The sequence below is a fragment of the Corvus kubaryi genome, unplaced genomic scaffold (assembly GCF_017639235.1).
Source record: "Corvus kubaryi isolate FWS band 111438036 unplaced genomic scaffold, C.kubaryi_AGA036_p1.0 37398, whole genome shotgun sequence".
Classification (NCBI taxonomy): Eukaryota; Metazoa; Chordata; class Aves; order Passeriformes; family Corvidae; genus Corvus; species Corvus kubaryi.
The window spans coordinates 21,133,037-21,154,296 of record NW_024581137.1 but is presented as its reverse complement, the minus strand read 5'-3'; the positions used below and the strand labels follow the sequence as shown (position 1 = coordinate 21,154,296).

The following is a 21,260-nucleotide window of genomic DNA, read 5'->3' as shown; positions in this document are numbered from 1 at the left end:
CCAAGTCCAGACTTCGTATTTGCAGAAAAATGAATACAAGTTAGGAAATGTATGTGCCTTTGCTAGAATACAGACTTTTTCCAAGAACAGAAAAGTAAGGAGAATATCTGTATCCCTTAGAGATGGCAAAAGCATTCTGGTTCACAACAAACACGGCAGAAAGTTACTAATCAAAATAGGAAAAAAAGAAGTGGATAAATTGCATGGTTTCAGTAATTTCATTTGCTCTGAAAGTTTTGCTGTCATACCAGGGCCTTGATGTTCAGGCATACACGTTCTCAACCTCATTGCTCCTGGTTGGCTGCATCATTGCACTGTTCCTTCATCTGTAATGATAAATAAGCAAAGACATTTTGAAAACTACTAGCACAAGGCTAAAATGGTTCAGGCAGTCTACTACTGCTTTATGGACAACTGCCTTCCTCATTTTGTCCTGATGGGAAAGTGCATCGTTTGTCTGCTATGTTCAGTTCTTGATCCCGTGCTACACTTGGTGCCCACAGCCAGGCCATGTCATCAGACCATCTGCTGTCATAAAATGTTATTAGTTTGGGGTCTTTTTAAACTTAAGTGATGTCCTGGGGTGATGTTATGAAGCCGCTTTATTCCTTAACTGTCCGCTCAATGCCCAAGGACGCTGTGCCTTCAAGACGAACCCGGGGCCATGGGACCAAGTGTGGGGCAGTTTAACGGCTGTGCCCAAAGGCTCGGGGGCTCGGGAGGGAGTGTGCCAGGAGCGCTGTGCTGCTTTTTGGGTTCCTTTTGTGTTCCAGCTAGCTGGAAAAGGTTCTGTTGGGTTTTTTTCTTGTTCTTTTTTCCCTTTCTTTCCCCTTGCCTCACTGCCTCCCTTCTCTCTTCACCGGTCTGGGGAATCTGCGGGTTGGCCTCAGTGGGCCCGCGGGGTGGCCCCAGCTGGTCCAAGCCCACGTGTCTGTTCCTTCTATGGGCATTTGTTGTATTTTGAGGGGTTTTTTTCCTGTGTTACCCTGGTTTTGTTTGTGTGTTAATAAACAGTTTGTTTTTTCAACTTTCACTTGCTGTGACCCACTTGTCTTATTGGTGGAGGAAAAGGGAAGGCCCTTTTCCCTTCGGAGGAGACACTCATTCTGGAGTGTTTCCTCCTGAAGTTTTGTCTCCAAAACCGAGACATAAATTTCATCACCTTGATTTTATTGATGACTTCAGTGGGAATCTGACATGTCTGTCTTGCCACTTCACCCCCAGGAATTGGATCTCTCGGGCAGGTCCCTTGACTTTGTTCTTTTTGATGGCAAAGCCAGCTTCCAGGAGAATCTGGGTGATCTTCTCTCCTTTCCCAAATACCTCTGATGCTGTGGTCCCCCACACAATGATATCATCAATGTACTGGAGATGTTCTGGAGCCTCACCCTTTTCCAGTGCAGTCTGGATCAGTCCATGGCAGATGGTGGGACTGTGCTTCCACCCCTGGGGCAGTCGGTTCCAGGTGTACTGCACACCCCTCCAGGTGAAAGCAAACTGAGGCCTGCGCTCTGCTGCTGGAGGGATAGAGAAAAATGCATTTGCGGTGTCAGTGGTGGCGTACCACTTCGCTGCTTTGGACTCCAGCTCGTATTGGAGCTCCAACATGTCTGGCACGGCAGGCTTATTCTCCTGCTCCTCTGGCTGTCTCTTCTGCCCTACAGTATCTAGCAGCGTGCAGTAAGTGTTAGCCAGGACCCAGCACATGGCAATGAGCTTTTTCTTTTCATCCACGTTGTTATTGCAGTTTTCCTTCAGATACTTCCCCACCTCAGCTGGATTCTGAATTTGTTCAGGGGGGAAGTTCCAGGCTACTAGTTCAGAAAACTGCTTCAGGGTCTGGCCCATGTCCTCCCATACCCCACACCACTTAGGATTTTCCACAACTGGGGCAGGTGTCTGGGCAACCCCTCTGGAAATCTCAGCCCTTATTTTAGACAAGCTGGAGACTACACAGAGAAACCCTGCTAGATAACATGTTAAGAAGGTGGTATCTTTAACATCCAGGGGAAACTGGACACTTTCAAAAGGTGACGTGCCAGATCTGAAGGGGAAGAAGGAGATGAAGGGCTGGGAATTATCATCCTCTGCTTTTCCCCTAGCAAACTGGCTATAATTGCTAATACATTCCAAAAGGAAACTACCAAGGCCAGAATGTAAAAACAACATGACATACACATTCTCTATGGTTTCCATTACTTCAGTCAAACTTCGAGAAATCGCTAGCACCAGGCATATCAAAATGGCAGTCCTGATTCTTATTCCTGACTTATAAAAAGTGTAAGCCAGGGACCTGACTGCCCATAGCTGTGGACATGTACTTATGGCTAGGTTCCACAGAAAAATTAATAAATCAAACAGCATGGTCTTACTGCTGTACCTCAATACAAAAGTGATTCAAACCAAAATGGTTTGGTTTTATTTTTCCACTTTCACATGCCCCTTAAGTTGGGCGCCAAATTTATGTCTCGGTTTTGGAGACAAAACTTCAGGAGGAAACACTCCAGAATGAGTGTCTCCTCCGAAGGGAAAAGAGCCTACCCTTTTCCTCCACCAATAAGACAAGTGGGTCACAGCAAGTAAAAGTGGAAAAAAACAACCTGTTTATTAACACACAAACAAAACAGGGTAGAACAGGGAAAAAAACCTCAAAATACAACAAATGCCATAGAAGGAACAGACACGTGGGCTCAGACCAGCCAGGGCCATCCCACAGGCCCACTGGGGCCAACCCACAGGCTTCCCAGACCAGCGAGGAGAGAAGGGAGGCAGTGAGGCAAGGGGAAGGGGAAAAGAACAAGAAAAAAAACCAACAGAACCTTTTCCAGCTATCTGGAACACAAGAAACCCAAAAAGCAGCACAGCGCTTGCGGCGCACTCCCTCCCGAGCCCCAGAGCCCCCCGAGCCATTGGGCCCAGCTGTTAAACTGCCCCACACTCGGGTCCTGTGGTCCCCCGGGTCCGTCTTGAAGGCACAGTGTCCTTGGGCATTGAGTGGATGGTCAAGGAATAAAGCGGCTTCATAACATCACCCCAGGACAATTGATTGTTTTAGTACATAAGATACTCCTGCTAATAATTTTTCCCTAGTATACATTCTGTTCTGCATATGTAAGTGCAGTTTTGTAGAAGAGAGAAGCTGTTGTGCAGAGTTGACAAGAAGAATGTACCTAAGTATTTCAAGGCCTAACCTGAACAAAGGCACTTTTAAGTTAGAGCATTGTATTTAACTTCCTAGTGTTTTCCCCTCAACACGGACAGGACAAAAGGATAAATGGAAGTGATTAATGTTTCATCTGCAGCCTGTTTTGTTTTTCTGTCAGATAATTGCCAAGAAGGTTCCTGTTGATCACCTTTGCAAGCAATGGCACATTAAGGTCTACTGAATTAGCCAATTAAGCAATTTATATTTATGTAAAGAATGCAACTGGATATATAAAATATAATCAACTGGTGTTGTGTACTGCTTGTCTCCTTGTTTTCTTAATAATTAGGGAACATTCATGCTTTCAGTGCAGAGTGAATAAATAAATGAATAAGGTAAATAGTGAAGCCATTATGCAATTACTCATGCTTTGGCTGTATTCTCAGTTTTTTGCAAGACTATTCACCCACTGGCTGCTGTATACACCAAAATATTAACCCTATATAGTCTTCTTTTTGTGTCAGTCTCCAAGTTTAAAACTTTCCTTCATGTTTTTCATGTTCATCAGATGGAGAAATATATGGGGTTTACTGTGTATTTTGAGAAGTTTCCAAGATTTCAATTTGTCTTGGATATAGCTCACATGAAAAAAAAAAAATCACGAAAGTGCTACTCATTTTCAACAGATCCACATCAGAGATCATGACCCAGGAAAAGTGAAATTATTTGTTTATATTAATACACGGGGTTTTAGGGCCATTTGAAGTGGGTTTCATAATCAGAACTGTGGTCAGAATTGAAGAAGCCTGTTACCCTCTGTCTTCTGGAATTAAATTAATTCAGAGTCAGGCTGTCATACTAACTTGTGAAATTAGCTGCTGACTCATTTATGGAGGGTTTCACAGAATACCTATTTAAGCTAGGGAAGTCCTTTCTGACAGTTGCTGTAGCTGCTGAAACTTTGCATGGACTTGAGGAGAAACTGAAAAAGTGCCCAGCAGATAAATTCTTGCTACATCAATGATGCATGAAGAAGCCATGTTTGCCTTAGCTGCAGGAGGTCCTTCGGTTGCAGAATGGAAAGCACTGGAAAATGGACTTTCCATAGTGACCCTGCTCTGATTTCTTCTGTGCATGTCCCTTTAGGTCACTGTCAGGAAGAAGATCGTGACCTAGGCTGGCTCAGGTATGCTCATAGATAGAAATGAGAGTACATTCAATATTGCTCTGCTCACATTGACCACCAGTGGAAGTTTGGTGGATTAATTGGTGAAATAGAATATTACTGACCATAGTAGCCTCTACAACTTGAGAGCTGTGTTCGATCTTTGCATGTCATCAGTAGATGGCTTTTTCCTGAAATACTAACTTTGGTGAATGAAATCAAACCCATATTTCTGGGATTTTTCTGATTAGTATTTAGGGGACAAACTTTTATGAATTTATCCTCTGAGGCTTCTGATAGGGCAAACCTGTATTGTGTTGCCTTGCACAGCCGCAAGTAATCAGTCCTTCAGCATGAAACGAATTGTTAACTTAGACAATGTAGTTAAAATAGAAGTTGTAGAAAATATTTACTTAATTGAGGCCTAAGCCTTCACGTTTGTTGGCCTGAGTGGGAGTGGAACAAAATCATGACAGTGCTCCCGAAGTATGCTATATAAATCCCAGTATACAACAAATGCTAAAATTAACCAGGAGGCGTTTTGTGCATATGAATGCAGAGGCATGTCTAGGCTGTCTTGTGCAGCACTTCACATTTGAGGTTTCCTTCTCTCCACCGTATTTCTGGAGACGGGCAAGCTCCTTTCTTAACCACCTGCAAACAGGCAGGGCAGCTGAGGCGGGTTTGCATCATCCCAGTGGAATGACCCAGTGCTGTGCAGAGCTCATCATGACTGCCTGTGTGAATGGGTCTTCTGTGGTTACCAACAGTGCCAGCTTCCAGAAGTTTGTAGAAAGAGGGATATCTTTTTAGGTTTGCTTTTCATTCTTTTTTGAGAAGCAAGCTCAGTTTTACTGCAAAAAAAAAAAAAAAAAAAAAAATCTGTAAGCAAGTTAGTATAGGGAAAAAAAAGGCAAAAGAGAGAGTAAGTAAAACACAGAAAGTGTCTCATACCTTAAGCTTACTTTGACCATTCGAATTTATTTTCTCTTATGATTTATTGCCATAAAAACTGTAAAGTTTTAATGTACCATCTTGGATTAGCTACACAGAGCATAGTCCACAAAATCTCAAAGAGCCTCATGGCAATGCTAATGTCAGGTTGATAGCAGTAATAAAATTTAACATCAAGCACACTCACGAGGATTAGTTTAAAATCTGCTGTCATGGAATATCAGAGTACAATGAGGTGCCTGATAGCCTGCATGAGCTACTGCAAACATTTTCCCTTAACCACAAAAGATAACCACTGAGGAAGTTCAATTCTACCACCTCAGTACCAGTAACCACTATTATTCGGCCTGTTCTAGAAAGACTAACTTTATTTTGGTGATAAATCATCCTGAGTTATTCCACAGTTCACAAAGCATATCCCATGATTTTATATGAATTCATTGTTTGGCTTCATTTTTGTGCTATCTTGCCTGGTTTCCAGCATCTATTTTAGCTCGTTCTGTTTTTAACTAAGCACAGGATTTGGCAAGGTTTATGGAATCTGTTGCAAAAATGAAAAGTAGATGATTTTGCGATTTTTAAAAGTTAAATTCTTCTTTTGCTGTGTTGCCTTTTTTGTTTTTTGGCCTTCCTTTTTCCCCCCTGCCCCCCACCTTCTCAAAATAAAAGCTTTACTGAAATGTGAGCAATAATCAGAAGAGACAGAATGCTTTGAGAGTTTGGAATTTTCATCCTTCATCCTGTTATCTGCTTCCCAGTTATATTATATTACATTAACACCAGAATAACACCTTCTGCAAGTACAGTAGGTTTTTATCTCCTCTGCTCTGTAAAGTAACATTTCTTTTTCATATTAGGTATCTTTCCGTCTTACATTTACTCCAGGTGGAATATTGTATTTAACAAACACCAAGAATAGGTACTTCCAAAACCAGAAAAAGCCATGTTTTCCTTTCCCACGTTTATTCTGTATTGTGTTTGTGGCTACCTTAATTACTCCATTTTCTCCTTACTGGCATTTATAGCTAGCAGATACTTACTCTAGTAAAGTATGTGTCACCTTGCTTGCAAAGATGAACCTTTTCCAAGGATATTCCATATACTTCCTGTATTTGTCAGTCTTTTTTTTCTCATCAGTTTACTCCCTGTGGTGGTCTTTTTTTGTGTGTGGTAGCATATTTTCTACCTCCATTGCCAAAATCTCTTTCTTAGTGGATCTTGCTCTCAAAAAATGTTTTCCTGAGGATTTATATAGTCCCTACTGAAGTAGGAGCACTTATAAAGGAGGAAAGTGGTTGCTTGTCTGATAGTCTTGAGGGTTCCAGGTGCTCCACTACAGAGCTCTGCTGGCAGGTGGCTCGTCAGGTGGGCAAAGTGAAGAGTCAAAAATTCAAAGAATATGCACAGGGCTGTGGTGGTTTTTTGTTGCTGTGATGGCCACTCTACTTTGTTGGAGAATAAATGCCTATCATTAGTCTTAAGCAAAGAAATAGTTTTATTTAAAACATTAATATAATGGCAAGGTAGTTAGCCAGTATGATTATGTTATGTTGCAAAACAGTAAAAGAGGGAATCAAGAAGGTCAGTTTGGTTCCAACAGACACACAATTATTTGGTGACACTTGAAATTACTGACACATGGAAACTGTAGTGAATAATGCATAGAAAATATTTTTGCAGTCTCTAATTTATTGCAACTTCTGTACTATAAGTATGTTCACAGTGACAAATGCAAAGGGAATATTGCATTAAATACAGATGAGTTTTCTGAGGCTCATTGATATGAGAAAAGCTTTATAGGTCCTGCTATTATTTCCCTTTTTTCATATATGAGAAGAGAGATTAAGTACCATTTTAAAAGGCACACATACCTGAAAAAGGCTATAATTATGTCTGATTTCATAAGAAAATATTTTTACAAATCCTGCATTTCATATTTTTTGTTCATGCTAATTAGTTCAGTGGAGAAATATTAAATACTAATTTTGCCATGTCTGCCAAGGTACCTGAAGGGTTATTTTAAAAGATATTCATGAGACTGGATACAATGTGTGTGGTCCTTTAATGCTAATTAATTCACTCAGGAGACAGTCTTAATAAGCAGATGTGAAACCAGAATTTTAGACAAAAGCATTCGGTTTGGTTGTGAAGTTTATCTGCTTTCTATTGTAAGTTCACTTGGGAGATAATTTCAATCAAACTGTTTTGTGTACCTATCAAAAAGTGTTTTGTTGGTATGCCTTGAACCGTAAGTGAAATTTTATCATGAAAAATTGCACATACACTTCATAAATATTCTCAAGATTAAAGCTAATTTTGTTAGGCCTGCTGGTATGATCACAGTTCATTTACTTTGATTGCACTTATATTTTTTTGCTTTGTACCCAACTATTTCACCATTATGTCAGCTAGGTAATATTGATTTCTCACTGCAACAGTACTTAAAAGCTTTTGTGAAAATTAAATGAGGTTTTTTACACAGCTGCCAATTTCATTTGGACTTTTTTAAGTGTCTAGGGGAGTAATAGAGACAACTTTTATTTTACTGAAAATATTAATTTGATTTTGTAAAAGTTTAGCAGTTCAACAAAAGAGAAGCCTGGAGAATATTACATTAAATATTAATAGGTTTTTCTATCAGGGAACTGGGGGGTTTGTTTTGTTTTTAAGAAATACCACATCCTTTTAGACTCCTAAATCATTCTTATGGAGGCTGTTATTTTGTCTGCTGTTGAAGTGTAATGTCACCGTATCTGTTCTCATTGGCTTTGTGTTGGCTCTATTATGTTACATGATTTCAGTACTGATTTCTTTTGTACATCTGATTTAACTCTAAAGAAAAATGTGGGTATACAAACCAAAAAGAACTGTCTGAAAACAGGCCTATTAAATAACAATAGTGTTAGTTATCTATTTACTGAAAAATATTTACAGTCATTTTCAAGGCTTTATAAAAGGCGAAAGAAAGCTCAGTCGTACTCGTTGCAGTTTCTATGCCCCCGGATTGTAATGCAGTAAAATCTGTGATTCATGCTGCAGATAGCTGCCAGTTTCTGCTACCTAAGACAAAGCAGGAAATTATCCATGTTGTTCATTGTAGCAGTGTTAAATCAGCTGTATGGATCCAAGTCTTAGTCTGAAACAAGGTCATACATGCGTTGCCTCTTAGAGCACTGCAACTGTCACGTGCTCACTGTATTTGCCCAAATATGTGGTTAACTCTCCTGCCCCTGACAGAAACAACAAACACATGGGAACAGAAATGATTAATCCACATAGTATTCTTTGGCTATGGGATTAAAGTGTCTTGATTAACATTTTTGCCCTCGTTTTTTAATGCTTTATTTGAAAACAAACCCAGATTTCTGAGTCAGGCAAAATATGCCTTGATGAAGAAGATAGAATCTTGCAGTGTTAATTTCAGAGCTGCCGGCTCTGGAGCCCGTACTGGCTTCTGTTCCACCATGATAGTTGTTTGCCAGCAGGCAGCATCAAATCCCTTAAAGTACCTTCCGGCTGCTTCCATACTGCAGTTTAAGTAGTTTTGGAACATCAGCAGGTTTTCTCATGGAGTGATGTTTTTTTCTAATTCTGAATACCTTTTTGAGGTACATTTGTAAGTAAAAGTATTCTTTTGTATAAATTCTTCATAATGTTAGGAAAGCTGTACCCTGAGGAGCAATTATCTGCTGTGTTTTAAAACTAACAAGACATTTTTAATCTGGTTTGATTTGCAACTTTGTTCCAGATTCTGGCCACTGTAAACGTGTTCACTTCCTGTCCTATGTTTTGTGCTGCGTTTGCTGGACAAAACATGTTTTATTCTGGTGGAAGCAGATTCCTTTGAAGCCAGGGTCAGGTCCACTGAGAGCTTTAGACGGAAGGACACTTGGCGTAAGATTTGGCAAATGAAACCCAGTAGCATCTAATGGTAGATAGAGGATTTGGGATGAGTATATAGAAAGGTGGTCTGGAAAAGTAGTTTTCATGTTTGTGACTCTGAAGATCATCTAGTCAAACTTTTCTGCTCTGAGAACGATTAGCTAGAGCAGGTTGTGTCCAGTTAGTTGAATATCTCCAAAGATGGAGGTTTTACAGTGTCTCTGTGCAAGCTGTTGCAGTGTTACACCACCCCCATGGTAATAGAAAAGTGTTTTCTTGTGTTCAGGTGGGGATCAAGGTGAGGTTGACCTGCTTGTGGTTCCCTGGATCCTCCTTGGCCTTCTTGAAGCTTGGAGATAAGAGTTCACCTTGCTTTCTTCTAGTCATCAGGAACCTCTCACAGTTGCTGTGACTTTTTAAAGACAATTTTGAGGGTGGACTTGAGAGGACATCAGCCAGCTCCCTCAGCATGCTTTACTGCATGCTGTCTGGTCCCATGTACCTGTGTGTGTCCATCTTAGGTGTTCCTTAACCCCATCAGTCTCCACTGAGAAAGTCTTCATTGCTCCACACTTCCCAGTGTCTTGGGGTGACTTTGTGATGTGTATCCCCTATCGCTGCCCCACGCCCAGAAAATAATTTTGTGCCTTTCTGTGCCTTTAAACTGAGCCTGAGAGGGGGAAGAGACAAAACTGAGGGAACTTTCTAAGCAGTTTGTTTTCATGTTTTCAATGACACAGAGATAGCGACGGCTCTGTGTTCATCTGCGGCAGCAGAGCGAGAGTGGGGAAAGCACCCTGCTTGCTTTTGGCCAGTTTTTCAGCTCCTTTTTTCTTTCTCCAGAGAGAGACGGAGAGTTGAACTTTTGTTTTCCTGGGACTTTGGGTTTTTTTCCCTTTTTTTTCTCTGCTGGACTGTTTCAACGTCAGAATACATCAGGAGGAATTTCCACTGAGGCCTTGGCCCTGGAGGTGGGCCCACCACCCTGTCCCAGCTCCAAGGAGGGGGAGAGAGAGATCTATGGAAGGACTCTGAAATTTTCCCAGGTTTCTCTCAGCAGAGCAAGAGGTTTTATTATTTAGCATCATTATCCTTTTCCTGTGTGTTTGTTAAATAAATCGTTTTTACCTCTTTCACTTTCCGTCGAGGAAAATTTATTTTTTCCCAAACCTGGTGGGGGGAGGGGTGGTTGTAACCTGCCTTCTCTCAGAGGATTTATTTCTAAATTTGGCCAAACTGGAACACCCCCTGGTTGCGGGAGCTTCAGATTCCTGAAGGCAGGTATTACCTGCCTTACTGAAGCAAAAGACATTAAGTACCTCAGCCTTTCCCATATCCTTTGTGACCAGGGACTGTGTCCATTCAGCAGCAGGTGCACATTTATGTTTGTCTTCCCTTTGCTGCTCATGTAGAATCCCTTCTCACCTTCCACGTGCCTGCACAAAACTCAGCTCTGGGTTGCTTTGGCTTTTCTGACTCCATTCCTGCAAGCCCCATATTTCTCCTGGGTCATCTCAACCCTGCTTCCACTTCCTGCATACTTCCTTTCTGTGCTTCAGTTTTGGCAGGAGCTACGTGTTTATCCATGCAGGCCTCCTGCTGCCTTTGCTTGTGTGAATTGCAATAGTCCAGGCTGGAGGTAACAAATGAAAAGATCATTGAAACCACTTCCTTATGCAAAGGTGTAAGTCTGAGTGGGAATTGTAATGAAAAAGTAAGTCAAGATTGAAAGAAGAAGGGATTTTGAGATACTGCTGCAGGCAGTATAGTAGAATATGTTATGAAAATCTTTTAAAGTATTTCAAAATAATAGACTACAGATACAGTAATAGTCTATTGTGAACATAACCCTCTAGAATGTTATAAAGTGTTACATGCAAGATTTAGAAGCAGTTTAAAATTTTGCTATCAGTTACAACATGAGTTTCAAATTCTTAAGTGAAAACAGCTTGTCTTTTTTTCAATTGAAAAAGCTTCATAATAAAAGCAACTAGTGTTGATGTTGGTGAATGAGTAAGATTTAATGAACTCATACTCATGTAAGCACAGGCTGTCACCTAATCAATTGCAGCATACCTGCCTATCATGCAAAAGAAAATGGAAAGATATAAATGATTAGTGATGATTGCCAGCAGTGGCTGGAATACCATATCTGAAAAAAAAAAGAAGAGTAGGACAGATTAGCCAGGCAATGGGCATGGAACAGCCAATTTGATTTTTTTTTTTTTTTTTTTAAATAGGTTGAGATCTGTTTTACGACATCTGTATGGCAATCCTCAATGGATGCCATAGTGTTAACATTCTTTACCACTGTGTCAGGTAAGTGTAAGCATGGACCACCACCCTAGACAGGTGGCAATTCAGAATTTTACAAGTGAATGATGGAGGGAAGTAATATTGGCCAGTTGAAGATAAGAGGTGATGAGTAATGGTCAAGTGGAAATAGGGCATGAAGTGAAGACAAATAGTTTGTATTTAATAAGGTGGAGGAGCCAGTGTTAATGGGGGGAACTTATGATAAAGAGGATTACATGCTAAGTCAGAGAACTTAGGAAACTGATCCTTGCAGGTGCACTCTAAGCAGTTTTGAATGTGGTAAACTCTTTTGCTAAAGAAATGAAAAGGAAAAAGGTCAGAGAAATAGAAGGTGCAATGAAGAAATTTGATATGATCAGATCCTAAATAGGAATATCCTTCATGAATGGTGGGAAAATGTAAGTCATGGGCCAGTGACAAAGAAAGCATTCAGATATGATTCAAATACAAAGAACTAGAATACCCAAATAAAAATACATTGCCTTAACTATCACTTTGCATAATGAGGAGGTGAGTGTAGTGGTTGGAGAGGAAAAGGAAGGATGCAGGGCTAATTGCTAGGTATGAGCTGGCAGGTATTTAAAGAGATGGGGTTATATTTTGATCTGATCTAGAGAAACCAGCATATCTAAAATAATGGCAGGTGTCTGAGTGATCTTTGAGAAGTGGTAGTTGAGTTTGTTTAGTGGTGGCTTTATCTGGCAAAAATTTGCAAAGAATGAAGGGAATTAATTAGAAGAAGAGCTGTAGAATGTGTCCTCTCCATCTGAAGGGGAGCTTCAGTTCTCAAGTCCAGATGGAAGAGCTACATGCTTGAACAATTGATTAGAGAGGTAGGAAAACAGAAGATGTGACAGTTTGTGTCATGTGTCACCTACAGTATTGGACAGTGATCTCATTTTACATCAGTTCAAAATACCAAAATGGAAAAGGATATGAAAGTATTAATATTTCAACAGCCAGTCAATCATTTTTGACACCGGTGGAGGCTAGAGGTGATGAAAGGCAGAATGCAGATCCATACTATAAAAGGGGCAGGAAAATTCCTTACAAGTTAGGCTCATCATTTGTCAGTTTATCATTGTGGAAGAGAGTATTCTGAGACAAGTGGATGTGCAAAGGTAAGTTTCTTTCTATACAACCTAATAAGAAATGTGTGACATTTATTTTTAAGAGAAACAAAGATTAGAAGAGGAAGTGGGAGATTGGGGTGGGCAGATGAAGGGAAGTGTGAAAGGGTAGATAAACTATTCATACCTGTCTGACAGTCTTCCCCATCCCTGTTATCTCAACAACCTTGCTTTTCATCATAAATTGGTCTGATAGAGAAACTGGTAAGGCACCAGGAAGATGTAAGTGTGCAATTGTCCATGTGTATAAAATAAATGAGAAGGCTGAAGAAGAAATAGGTTGTATTTGGGAGTACATTTTACATAAAAAGAACAGGACCGTGAAGTATTTCATTAGTAATTGTCAGGAAAATCAGCAGCTAAAAGAATTATGCTTTTTTTTTTTTTTTTAATGGGTTTCTTTAGCTTCCTCCTCTTCCTTTCCCCAGATACAATAAAAAGTGATGCATAGGGAGAATATCACATATATCAGTGAAGCATACATTACAGTGATGCTCATGGTTTGCAGCCTGAGACTTGAACATACTTCTCTTACCAAAAGGTTAAGAGACCACAACATTTATTTTGACATATTTTCTGTGCCATGTTTAGTCTTACTCTTTGCACAAAAAATATAAGAAATTCAAGTTACACTAAGGACATAACCCACAGAGCTACCCCGTAAGGGCAGAGCCAACACTGCTGAAACCCAGAGGCTGGCGGAACTCAGGGTGCTGGAGGAGGGCATCTGCATTTTTATCCACAGCTCTCTGATGACCTAAGGTAGAATCATTCCTTCTTTGGCTTGCCTAGGAAAGAGAAGCAGGCAATGTGCTTTTGCTCCCAGATTCTGCACTGGCCTTCTGCTAGGCTGGCTGTGTGGCTGAAATGAGATGCAGCTCCTTGCAGGGAGGCACATGCCGTAAGTGAGCCGTGGTTTCCAGCGGGAGCTGCAGTGCTCTGCGAGGCAGAGGAGCAGCTGGGCTCCCTCGTGTCCCTCTGCTGCAGCCAGCGAAACCTCTCGAGCAGCTGTGACTGGGACAAGGCAGCAGTTGCTCAGATAGGTCAGCCCAGACCCACTGCTTTCTGTATGACGTAAGATGTCTTTCATGCAAGTAATTCTACTTTAGGTAGTGAATTTATATTGCCACCAGCTGTAGGGTTGATTTTCAATGATGAGAAATATTCCAGTGTGTTTGAAACTTGACGTTTCTTCCTAAATATTTAGGCATGGCTATTAATTTTTAATAATAAAGTTTGCATTCTTTGGGCTTACTGTAGATAAACTACTCAGAAGTTGTGACATAGGGTAGTGAGCTTCACTATGTCGGCAGACAAAATTGACAGTGTTCTGAGTCATCAGATCCTCAGCTGATGGTATCACTGGCTCAAGCACTCAGAAAACATATTGTTTAGGAGTTTGTTGTTCTAACAGAACAAGAAATGGTTACTATTTTTGTTCTGATTCTAAACCTTGTCATCTGTAGTAACCAACAAAAGTTTAAAACTGAAATATGCTCCTGGTTTTTTGCTTCACCTATATTGCCTCTATAAGGATTTGTTGCATCTAGGTTGTGCATGAGAGTTTGGCTGCTGATGTACTAGTATTTTTTTTTTTTTTTGGAGAAAATAGTTGATGTATTTTACATTAAGAAACAAAGAAAAATCCATCAATATGGTCTTCTTCAGATAGATACACTCTTCAGAAGGAAAGCACGAAAATGATGGCACATTTATCTTATTTTTCTTCCTTGTTGCAAAACATAATTTGCCAGCATGTACAGCCCTTAAAACTAAGGACAATTTATATCTGTTAATGAGTGGATAAGGATCTGGAAATTTTTAGAAAGAATTAAAATTATCTAAATCATCTGAGGTTTCTTTTGAGCATACAGTGTTTTTGACAGGATGGGGAGAGGAGGGTGCTACTAGGTGACAGAGCTCTGTAAGTGATAGAATTTCCAGAAGCAGGAGATTTAATGAAGAAAATCTTCAGGTTAATCCCTGCTACCCAGCATTACCACATCCTAAAAAAAAACCTCTCCAGAATGTAAGGGATTTCTAGTATTTTCTCTAAATTACTCCTTTTTCTTTGAAACACCAAGACTGTGCTTTGGACATTTTCTGTTAGGTGCAGGTTAAGCATTTAATGTTGCCAAATAACTCTAAATTAAGTGTTTGAAGTTTTATGTAAAACCTACTTCAGTGAATTAAAATGAAAATCTCTCTCTCTGTTCAGAATCCAAGGCAAGAGAACTGCAGGATTTTCAGGTCCTTCGTTGTTTTTATTACTTCCTGGCAATAACTTGGACTAATGGTAGAGAAAAGCCATAGAAAACATAACGGAAGGGAAGGACAGTGAGTTGAATGAGTGTGCTGCTTAAACTGAATCCTCTCCAGCTTTTATGATCAGGCCCTTGGCCACCTTCGTTGTTATATGGATCCCTTGGGTTTATTTCCCTATGGAATGAGTGTGTGCAGGTTAAATTCAAGGTACATGGTGAGTTATTCTGCTGCTGCTTCTTCACAAAACAGTGAAGGATGTCCAGCATCATCCTTTAGATAAAGGTTGTCCCTTCACATTCTGTAAGCGTAATTAATGCACAGCCAAATATTTATTTTCTTCAGAATTTTAATACTCTTAGCTAAGTAAGATAAACATTTTAAAAAGTACTCTGAGGATAATTAGGTGGGAAAGTATCTTTTCTTTTTGGGAGTATTAGATTTATCTAATGGTATTTCAAAGCAGGACATCTCACAGAGGTCAGCTTCCTTGGCTGTCTGAATTTGAGAGGACTTTGTGCTGCCAGCTGTGTCACCATTAGTATAATACAGAATTCAATATATTTTTTAACCTAATCCAAGGACACTGGACAGCATAAGGACAGCTGTGTAGGATTTGTTGGTCTTCATTTTAGACAAAAAAAAAAATAGATACATCCATCATCATGGTCTCTGTTGGGGCTCTCTGAAGTTTGTAGAAAGGGTTGATTGATTGTTTATTTTTTTGTCACTCAGTCCTTTTCAGCAGTTAGACTAATATACCTTGTGACAGCTCTGCTGCTCACGGCCCTTCTTTCTTTCTGAAGAAACACCATTTTTTCCTAAAGCAGCAGCATTTGGTAGGATTTCATGCTGATGTTTTTCTTTGTGTTTTCAGTGGCATATGTATTTGCAACTCTTCAATGATTAGAATATCCATTTTTTAATTTAGAATTAATTAATTGTTTTCAGTTTTTGAGGCTAGAATTGCAACAGGTGACAATCTGTGCTTCATTACTGCCACTCCATAATTGAACAGCATTGGCTTTGCACCAGAGCTGGCCTTTTTCAGTGAGCACTTTGTTCTTTTGACAATTCCTGTCGTTTACTATTTTAGGAAGAGTAGTGAATTGCAGCAATAGTTTTGAACTCATGTTTCCTGGCAACTGGGCTAAAACCCGTGCACACTAGAACTGTAGCTATTTCTCTTCCTTAGTCTTCATTTGTAGATTGAGAAAGATAAACAAATAAGGAACACAAACTGATCTATCCCTGTATGTGCTGTTAATCATTGGCAAAAGCAAGGCCTTAAAAGATCAAGAAAATAGGAGTAAATAGATTTGAATTATCTCAATTCTTCTAGAAGCACCTGATTGGAGACAAAAAAAAATGGAAATTTTGTTTGAGGTACATTTGTTTGTTTGTTTTCAAAATTAGTTGGTTTTCTTAAAGACTGTATATACAAATATTTAGATTATATTTTTACAAGAAGACCATATGGTTCCTTATTAAATCATACCAACTTACATTAGTTTCAGCTTCTAAATAAGTGAATGTAATATTGCTGGTATAGGAATACAGTCTTTGCTGATTAAAATAGTCATGCTGTCTGCTAAATAGATGGTGGAAGTGCTGTGTGAATGATAAATACTTTACCTGAGACCATCTGGATTCTTGCCAGGAATGCAAGACTATTATCAAGAGCTTTCTTCCAATTATTTGGAATAAAAATTAATCTAGGATTAAACTGTCTCTCTTAGCAGCACCTAACTGATATCAGGAGAAGTGGCTTGGCCATTCACACTATTAGATTCTGTAAAATTGCTGCCGTGACACTAAGCCTCTTTGTATGGTTCTTACTCTTTAGCAGCTGTTAAACTAGGCGTTTCAAAGGTCGTCATTTTAATTTCTGGTTTTTGAGAGCTCAGTTACTGATAACTTACTTGTGACTTAATGAGCAAATCCATCTTCCTTTTGGTTGATGGAATATGCATGTAAGGAACCTTTGTGGTCTGCCCAGTCCCTAGTGAATGTGTTGAGACAGTTTTTTCTGGCAATAATTCAGGCTCAGGTTCCGTTTCCACAATGTGCCACAAAAAAGATATCTTTTTTTTTTTTTTTTTTTTTTTTAACTTAATCTTGTTAGCCTTGGTCTGTTGAGTTTTAAAATGTTATGTGTATTTTTATATTTTACTACTGACGTTGCAGGGGAGGGGACACTGTTCGAGCAGTTACAACTGAGCTGTAAGTCTTTACCAAGAAGGTAAAAAAAGACCTCTGGGACTGAAGGGATGAAGTAGGGATTGGTGGTAGAATGAGAAATTCTCTAGATGTTAAAAAACCTGTGATATTTGTCCTAGTGACCACGAAAGTACCATAAATTTAGTGCAGTATATTTAATTTGGTTACTGGTTTTGTGGGTTCACATATAATTAAGACTGCTAATGTCATTGTACCAGGAATAAACATTTTCTGTTATTACTTGTGGCAGAAGTTGCATGAAAGGGGTTTCAAATTGCTGTAAACAAATCTGATCCTAACTGCTTGCTGTTGACAAGAAGTATTCCCAGTCTACAGGATAGTGTTATGCTCAGGCCCAGTTGAGGGTCCCATTTTACAAGTTTGAAATGCTTTCCCAAGTATGAATAAATTAGTTCTCACAGTGTCTGGAAAAGTAAACAAATATTATCTCATTTAAACTGTGGGAAAAGCAATTTAGGCAGATGAAATTATTTGTCACATAAAGAAAAGCTGTATCAGAGCCAGAAATGGAAGCCAGATTTCCTTATGGCACAGCATGACCTGCTTTATTTAAACTTCTCTCCTATGGTTGGCATATGTCATCACATGCTATTGTCCATCCGTAGTTCCACTTTGGATATTATGGACATTGAAATAAGTTATTGGGATACATTGTCTTTCTGAAGGTCACCCTTCAATCCATACACCATGGTACTTGAGCTGAAGCAGTGAAACCACAAAGTACAGAAGTGAATTATAGACTATTGGATGAGCCACAGAAGTAGGACACAACACACTCCTTGCCACCATCTTATTTGCTTTTCAGAACAGTTGTTCTCATAAACAGTTTGTGACACTTGTGTACACAGAATAAAAGAGTTCTTTTCAAAGAGTGAATGTATTAAAAATTCATTTGTTCAGAATTTATATTTACCTATTTTAATGTATTTGTACAGCGAGGAACCCTTTGAACCTTTTTAATTGTTATTTTCTCTAGATGTTTAAGTCAATTACAACTGAGCAGTTACACTCTGGTAGCTTTTCTTACGTTTAGAAGGGAAGAATTACGAACTCAAAGTAAAGCAAGCAGCTTGATCCCTCAAAATTAAACTCCCTTTTCTTATGATGACAGAAGAATGTTCTGATGTTTTAAACAGCTTTAAAAATAGCTGTTTAAAAATAAACCTTTAAATGATTTTTCTTCTTAAAGCTTTTTTTGGTTATTGTTTCTGAATAGATGAGCATTTATTTTTGGATGCTGATGCTTAACATTTAAAACCTTACTACAAAGCTCTCACTACTGCTCCATAAAACCCAGGAGCTGTAAAAATGGAGTTCTTTGCTGATGTGCTATTCAATTCTGTTAGACACTGTCTCATCTCCTGTCATCAGAATTCGGAAGGAAGGTGCTTTCAGTGGGACAGGGTGTCAGATATTATAACATGGCTATATAGTATTTCAAGCCAAATATATAAAAGTGAAATTGATACATAAAAATAACTGTTTCTCTTACTTTATTCTGAGTCATGGTTTTCCACATGGCTGTGACTGTTGCTTAATTTCCTTTGAAACAACAAAAGTGGTCAGACTATTTCATTGAGATTTATAATCATGTAACAGACTATTGGAACTTGTAGAATCAGGACTATCTACTGATAGTTCACTATCAGTGCACACATTTCTTTTTTTCTTCTCTGATTTCAGAGTAGGGTCAATTCCAAGTTACATACTTCTAAAAACTGAATAAATAATACTGTCATGCTGTGTGTAAATATAGTGTTACCTTTTCTCTTCAGACATATAAATTCAATTATTCTTGCCATCACAAGTTGCACCACCTGCAACTTGACTCCGAACTCATTTTGCATTGGAACCGCTCCACTTAGAATTGGTCTCTCACATTTTTGTTATAGAAATTATAGCTCTTTTACAGCATGATGCTGATGGGATTCCCCAAATTTAAATTTTCCTGAGTGGTTTCCAAACCTACTAGGGCCACCAGGGTAGTTAGAGATGCCGGTGATTCTAAGTTATTCTCTGGTTCTCACATGAATCATACTACCAGGTGTGCCTGTGCACATTTTTTCCCAGAACAGTTATTATTTGTTAGTTATGAAGAAACAATAAGATGTTAAGTTAATTGCAAATTATCTATTTTACAAATACATTGATTAGTGGGAAAAAGAAGACATAAAACATTTGGAACACAAACCCTAAAAAGGCACATTCCCTAAATACTAATCTACAACCACCTATAATGTTTGCACATAGTGAATCTGTTTCTGTGATGAAATCTGCATCTACTCAGTTGTAACTTGTTCTTGCTTTTTATCATCCGTTTCCCTGTGGGTGTTTTTAAAACTAAACTAAGCTCTGTATTTCCTGAACAGATTATATTTTCACCTTCTGAAATGCTTCTGAATGTAATAATGGCTGGATTATCTGCTTCTCTTAACTTCTGATTTATACAACTACACTGAATTTCTAAAGCAGATTCTATCTCATATTTATATATTAATGTCTAGGCGCATATTTTAGAAATACCACTATATCGCAGCAAACACATTGATTACATACTTGGGCCTGCCTATTATGGTTTCATTTTGCATGTTTATAACCAGCTAAGCCAGGGTTGTTTCTTCTGGGCTAACCCTAGTGCAAAACAGGACTCACTCCCAACATTTGTCAGCACAGTCCCAAGGGGTGTTAAAATTTACAGGTGCAAACAGCCTGCTCCTCTTCCCCAACCTTACCACATAACAGCTGCAGTTTGTGAATGTTGAAGAAGATGTGGTTGAGGTTCAAATTATTAATTAAACTCTTTAGAGTATAAATGGAAATTACCCAGTCATTGTCACCAAAGCTTTTTAAGTATACTTCTGTAATTATAATTCATTACCTGTGCTGATCAAGCAGTATGTTCTGCAGGTTCTCACTGTTAATTATTGGTATCGGAGCATTGAATCAGTAATATAGTCTGGGATTTCATATGCTCTTGTGACAGATTTTCACTCTTGGCTTCTACTTGCGCTTCCATATGAGAAAGTTGATATATCAATAATCTACTCTGGTAACCTTTGCAGAAGAAACTTTGGTGTGGCCTCACTGTTAGACACAAGTGTTCATGTTAGAGAAAATACACTATGCCCAGAGTTGTTGGAATATCTTTTGTATTCAAGAATTTGAATAATATTGAAATTAATTTTGCATAAATTTGTTAGTCTTTTTTATTACTTTATATTTTCAAATGCATTTGTTCCTCTCTCTTTCCTTAATTATTGAAGAAGAATTTGATTCAGTGCTACCTTTTCTTTAATATGCAAGACTAAGTGCAAGCTTAGTACAGTACAGCAGAGAATGCTATTGCAGATTTTTATAAACTATTTCGTTGAACTATTCAATGAAATTTCCTAAATATAGCAGGCAGTATTTTTACTGTACCATACTGTAGTTTTAGACAATGAAATTTAAGTATGTGGCAAAAATATTTAGCACAGAGTATTTTTAGAAGGATAACAAAAAACCTCCCTCTGGCATGTTTCTTTGCTAAATGCTATTAACTATGCTGTGTCTAGCTTTAGAAGGCTGGTGTGATTTTGTAGAAAGAAGCTATTGGGAAGGTTTCTTTAATTAGCTGTAGTTGTTGCACCCCTCAACACTATGCATATATTTTAATTAATTTCTTTAAAATGGAGGAGTAATCCATTGGAACAGCATATTTAATGAATATACATTTCAGTTACTTAAAGAGATTTGGTAGCATATTCTAGAATCATTTCAGTTTCAAGCTTAATATACTCATCTGGGGTAATCCTAAATTTAGCAACTGTAAGTAGATTTAATATGTTGTATATAGGCAACAAAACAATAAACATGTTTTACTGTAATAATTTGGATAAACCAGCAAATGGATCTCCATAGAACTTGTGTTATTTTTCATAGCACAACTAAGGCATGCTCTGCTTTACAAAAAACATCCCAAACATTTTATTTATAAAAAATTGAGGCAATGAATGCTAGCAATTGTGTTCATTTCCAAAACGCTGAAGAAAAAAAAAATCATGTTAAACCTATACTGCTTTGCTTTAAAATGAATTCTGATCTTTTAAATTTGCATGTTTGCAAGTCAAAGCCATGCTGTTGGGGTGCTCAACAAGTATGCCTGATACACATCTGGGTGACTGGG

At 38.7% G+C, this 21,260-nt stretch overlaps 1 protein-coding gene across 1 annotated transcript in view; it reads left to right on the top strand.

The window, feature by feature from the left end:
- LOC121671596 (ubiquitin-conjugating enzyme E2 E2) overlaps nucleotides 1-21,260 on the top strand; it is a 204,567-nt gene that overhangs the window by 51,340 nt on the left and 131,967 nt on the right. The window lies entirely within an intron of this gene.